A 6367-nucleotide genomic window follows, 5' to 3' on the forward strand; every position below is an offset into this window, starting at 1 on the left:
GAAATATGGTGAAGGTTACGATTATACAACTATATTCAAATGGGTTAGAAAATGTGTTAAAAGTCTCATTTATTATTTTATTTTATTATTAACCTTTGATTTATTGGTTCTTAGTAGAGTATATTTTTTCTTGATTACGAATTTCAATTTGTTCTATCTTTTTTGTAGCTGCTATGTAATTTGCAATTTGTTTGGAAACTTTTTATCCCCAATGTGATAAGCTTTAATGAATATTGTTACACAGCCTCCTGTAGTTTTCCTTGAGTCTTTTAAGATAAAATCTTCAGCAGGTTTATTAATTTTCACTACAAGAATTTTCTTTATTTGTGACTTTTTTTCTTATTTGTGGAGGTTTATAACCCCCACCAAATAATTTGTGGAGGTTTCTAAAACCCCCAAAATTTGAGGTGCCACGAGGTCTTTTGTGGGAGTTTTTAGGAACCTCCACAATCTATTCAGTAGGGGTTTTGTATGTGTTTAGTGGGGGGTTTTGTATTGAATTTTTGTGACAATTTTAAATCACTTTTGTGGCAGTTTAAAACCTTCACAAATTAATTTTTAATTTAACAAAAATTAACTATTTTGTGAGATTTTCAAACCTCCACAAATACATAACTATTACTATTTTTTTAAAAAGTAAAATAAAACAATTTCAATATTTCAATATCATCTAATTATATAAAAAAAATACACATAAAAAAAGATTTAAAGCATACGCACAAACTAAGCTCTAAAATTTTAACATTAATAATATATAATTACATTGAAGGTCCCAATACTGAAAGACCTTTTAACATTATCAAGTTAATTTTTATTGCTTTCTGTGTAGCTGAATTTCTTCCTCAGTAGAACCACATAGCTCAAGTCCTCAATCACCTTAATTCATTAATCACTAATTAACCACAATTAAGCACTTAATTATTTCAAATCATATATATATAGTAGAGACAGAACTTTGTGAATTGCTCCCAATTGAACAACACCTTCTTTTATAGCAATGAGAGCTATGGTTTGAATCAAGAAACAATAAAGATCCTATGATGTAGACATATGAATATAAATGTTTATTATTTTCTTATCATAATCATCAAATATAATACTACCTTTATTCGAGATTGGAACTGTGCTTCCCAAGTCCTAGGATGCTGTAATTAAGAATATAATTAAGAGTAAGATTATTGATGAATTAATTAATAAGTATTATTAACTGAATCAGCTGAATTATGCCACGTTGACAAGAAGTTGATTTCTTGTTCATTAGGCTCTTTGTATATCCATTTGTGACTGTTTGCAGCAACTTTCCCTATCAACCTACACTTATTCAATTTCACCCATTACAATAATAATAATAATTAATAATTGTATTATTGATAATCACATAACATAAACAGAAGAAGAAGAAGAACCATTATTATTATTATGATTATTATTATTAGGACAATCACCAGAGTTTATTTTAGGTGCTGCTGCTGACGCTGCAAAGTTGCAGAATCCATCTTCCCACACCAATATCCTAATAATATATCATAAAACTTTTAATCGATTGCAAATTGAAAGATAAAGATCAAATATTAAGATAATTATCAAGAAAAATAATGTGAAAAGCAAATGAGAGAAGAAGAATGAAAATAATAAAAACACTCAAAAGCAAGCAAGCAAACTTCAAATGAGCCAACAATTTGCAAAAGTTTATCCAAGTCTTCATCTCTATTCCACCTTATGTGACTCACTCTCTTCCTCATTCCTTCTCTCTTTATTTCACTTTCCCTCTGTTTCTATAAGATCATCCAATTTTCCCACTCCTTAGTTACACTATTAATTACAACTTATAATGAACACGTTTTATATCAAAGAATTCTAACACGGTTACCATGTTTGATTGGCCAATTAAATAATAATTGAACATTGAGCACATAATGTTCTGTACTTTTATACTTTAAACTATGAGGTGTATGTATAGTACAATGAACTTAATGAAGATTGAATCCTATTAGTAACCAAAAAATGAAAAGCTCCTCTAAAAGAAGAACAAAAATTGCATGTATGAATCCGACAACAGTCAGTAATAATTAATAGTAGATAGATGTATATAATAACTAATAGAAAGATACATATAACATAGTACTATATATAATAATTAATAGTGAAGAAGAGACCTTTTTGGTGAAGTGGGGAATCAGAAATAGGAGAAGGAATACTTCTATTTGGAATTTGTTTGAACTTTCTTATTCCAAAAGACAGCATTTTGATGCATGCATTTTTCACCATTTTCTAAGGAATTGAGCTCCCTTAATTAAAAAACCCAATCTCCATTAGTTCAAGCCGTTTTTCTTTACAATCAGACTCCAAATTAATAGAAAACTTTGTATCATACAAATTGATGTTTGGTATATCATAGTGTTATAGAATTATAAAACATTTGAGACATTCCAAAATGATGCTTACAGAAGGCACAAGTTAAAGTGTCATCTGAGCATAAACTTCATCAGTTTCTGGGCCAGCTTGCCAAAAAAAAAATCCCCAAAAAATAACATACAATCAAAATAAGAGAATTCCAGACCTTTTATATTGATCTTCAGCTCAAAACTAATACAAAAACCAAACCAAAAAAGAAATTTTCCATACATGCAAAGTAACACTGTGAAGGAGACACAACAACTTGGATGGAAGATTGGGATAGTTAGAAATCTGTCCATCCACATCTTTCTTCAAAAACATTGCGACCTGAACAAAACCAAAAAAAAATTTTAATCAAATAAATAAACACTTAAAGGCTTGCTTTGATTATAGCTTATTATGGATTCAAAATCCAACTCCATAATTGAAAAGCTTAACAGCTTTTTCAGCATGTTAGAGAAGTTGGTTAGGGTAGTCAAGTTAAAGTTGACCAGCTCACTGTGTCCTTGAAGAAAGTAGAAGATGTGTGTTCCCACCGACGGAAGGTTCACCAAAATTTTTAATTGAGGGAGCTAATTCCTCATAAGCCAAAATCATAATACATTATATATGCATCAATTTTCATAATTTAAAAGACAGCACAACATCACCATAGAAACAAAACAAAGAAACTATGGAACAGAGAATAAAAATACAAAATGCAGATCTGAAAATGCGTTGGTTACTAAGAGAGAAAGGATAAATCCAAGATAAGGAAATTCTTTTAAATATAAACTAGTTACTAAGGTTTGTATACACTTAAGGGAAAGCAAGGGAATCTAATCTTTCAACAACAAAAAGACTAAATGCTATTTGCAACTAATAATTGGCTAAGTATTCTTCAGCAGTTAAGAATAATTACAAGAGATGTAATAAAGAACAAAATTGGTAACCAAAACAATAATAAAGACAATGCAACACTCTTATATTATATGAAACCTTTAGTATTCTCAAGATCTTAGTCCAAGATGAACTTGGAAAACTACACTACTATCAATTTATAATATCTTGCAATCATAATATCTGAAGCAATTTGTAGAAATGTAGAAATGCAGAATATCCCAATGAAACAAGAAATTGTGACAAAAATGAACAAGTAAAAGCATGCAACCATATTCAGCCAAGCCATTTCCATTTCCAATTCCATTTCAATTTGCAGGACGCCGCACAATGATAAAATTCCATAATCACGAGTCCAGTTAACGTAATAACCAAATAGCAATTACTTCATTGTCGAAACAAGTACAGTATTAGGCACTAATTTAACACATTTGAATGATTACCCTAAGCTGGTTGCTCAATTGAAACTTCAAAGAAGCAGAAAAATAGAGACAAGTGAAATATGGAGAAGAAGAAGAATACCAGTGGCAAGTCAAAGGAGAAGTAGATTTGAAACAATAGCTTGATTCAGAAGCTTTCGACTACAGAAACTACAACGGCAACGATGGCGAAAAATGAGCGGAAATGGTGGCGGAAATTGCAGTGGCAACCATAGCTACAGAGCAACCATATCTTAAACTATAATGTTGATAGAGGAGGTGGCTCAATTTATGAGCTTCTTGCGATAACTGTTGTGGCGGAATCGACGACTGCAACGGCAGCAGACCAGTGACTGAACGGCAACTACACCGACAGTAGAGAACCTAGGGTTTTGTCGATCACCATTCTCTTCTCTTCTCTCTACGACTCTACCTCGGTGAGTTTTGAAAACCTAATAATACACAAAAGAGGGTAATTTTGGGGATTAAGTTTAAATTTTATAAATCACTATTAGGGGGAGTTTTATAAATTACCATAAATAAAGTGTATTTTGGAGGTTTTTAAAAACCTCTACTAAAAAGCTCCCTCAATTAAATATAAATCTTGTAGTGTTCTACCAGTAGTTCCTAACAAATTGTATTAGTGTTGTTATTGTTTATGTTAGTTACTATGCTTAGATTTTTACTCACCATACTCAATTTGTATTGATCTGTTTATTAATAACAAACTAAGTATTTCTATCTTTCTGTTTAACTTAAAATCTAAATATAAAAAAAGGAACAATTGCACTACAAAATGTTATCAATTGTAGCAGAATCAGTATAAATCTTGACAAGGCTGAAGTCGTCAGCTTTATTAGTTGGTTAGTATGTTTATAGAGCATAATTTTTTAAGATTATTATTTGGTCATATTGGCTAAAGTTAATAATAAATGGTGTTGCTTTGTTCATTGAAGTACATCATGGATATGTCTACAGCTTGTTTCAAGGGTTTAAGTCGGAGATGACTTTGTTGTAGCTAATATTGATGATGATTTCTTCAACCTATCAAAGACTAGAACTATTCTTGAGATTAAGGAAAATGATGAGGTCATTGTTGTATTCTTAACTCTTAACTTCCTTTTATTAGAAGAATGTCTCTATGTTTTCACTGTATTTGTTATTCTGAATTCTTTTACTACTGAATATACTAATTCAAATATTTGACTTCTTAATTCTAACTCTTTTTTATACTTTTGATGTAAGTTCTATTTTCTATAATTATGTTGATGTAGGAAGGGATTTTCAACGTTGTTGGAAGTATTAAAGGTATTGGGAATGTTAATGACTGGTGGTATTACTCTTGTGTTTGTGGGAATCCTTTGCAACTATCAAATAATTGTTTAAGATGTTGTCGGTGTAATTCCAAAGTTAGCAATCCAGTTAAAAAGTAAGTACACAAAAGTGTTATTTGTTTGTCTTTGTTCATTTAATTTTAAAATAGAAATTGATTCATGACTCAATTTTTTAAATTTTTTTATGTCATGTGTGCTATAAATTCAGAGTTATTCTCAATGTTGAGGATCAGACAAGCAATTGTGTGTTTATTTTGTATGATCATGCGGCTGTGGTTTTGTTGAAAACAAAGCTTCTTGATATTCTGGACAAATACCAAGTAATATTTATTAATGAAATTTGTGTTCAGTTTTAGAATAAAAAATCAGTGTTCTTTTACGTTTTATACAATATTATATAATATAGTTTATTTAAAATTATTTCCCATGTTTCAAGATTGTTATAGACCTTTGTATCCGTCTTCATTTGATGAACTTGTTGGTAAGGAGGTGCTTTTCAAAGTTAATAGACAACTTGTTGGTTATGCGCCATATGTTGGTAGCATTAAAGTCATTCATTGTTCTAACAATTCTAAAGTTGTGGCTAAGTTCAAAGCTGATGCAATCTCCAGTAACTCAAATCTTATTAATTAATTAATAATTGTACAATTTCTAAATTACTTTTTGGTTGTCTTATAAATATGAATGATATCTATTTTTTAAATTCTATATTAGGTTGTAACACTACTACATAATTGACTTTTACTAATATTTAAAAAATGTTACCAAATCATATTAAAATGTTAGCTATGTATATTAGTGATATTTTATCAAATGTTAAATATACCCTATGTTACTAAAGAGTTTTACTAATATTTTTCTAAAGATTTAATAACATTTAGTAAAAATGTTACAATAGATCTTCTATAGTAATATTATGAGAAATGTTACAATAAACCTTTCTTAGTAACACTTAAAGAAATGTTACAATAGATATATATATTTTGTAACACTTAGAAAAATGTTACCATAGATATTTTTTGTAACACTTAAAAAATGTTACAATAGATATTTTATGTAACACTTAGAAAAATGTTACAATAGATATTTTTTGTAACACTTCAAAAAATGTTACCATAGATATTTTTTGTAACACTTAAAAAATATTACAAAAGATCTTTAGTAACATTTTTTTAGTTATATTATACTATTTTTTATTTTTTTATTTTATATTATACATAATATAAATATACTAAAATTAATTACTACAACATGAAATATTTCATTAAATTCACAAATTCACAAAATAAAATTTTTATAGCCTCTTTTATTAATCAATAATCATTGTACAAATTTGCT

The 6367-nt window shown here is 28.9% G+C and overlaps 1 long non-coding RNA gene across 5 annotated transcripts; it reads right to left on the minus strand.

The window, feature by feature from the left end:
• Window positions 706-4237, minus strand: LOC107648121. Of its 5 annotated transcripts, XR_002348586.1 has the most exons (5): window positions 3799-4234; window positions 2626-2724; window positions 1209-1513; window positions 1104-1145; window positions 707-876 (listed from the first exon to the last, which is right to left on the minus strand). It is a non-coding gene; the product is annotated as an uncharacterized LOC107648121 (long non-coding RNA). The 5 variants fall into 5 exon arrangements; XR_002348585.1 differs by having other exon boundaries at window positions 706-1145; window positions 3799-4193; XR_002348583.1 differs by having other exon boundaries at window positions 708-876; window positions 1104-1513; window positions 3799-4237.

Source organism: Arachis ipaensis, chromosome B06, assembly GCF_000816755.2.
Source record: "Arachis ipaensis cultivar K30076 chromosome B06, Araip1.1, whole genome shotgun sequence".
NCBI classification, from domain to species: domain Eukaryota; kingdom Viridiplantae; phylum Streptophyta; class Magnoliopsida; order Fabales; family Fabaceae; genus Arachis; species Arachis ipaensis.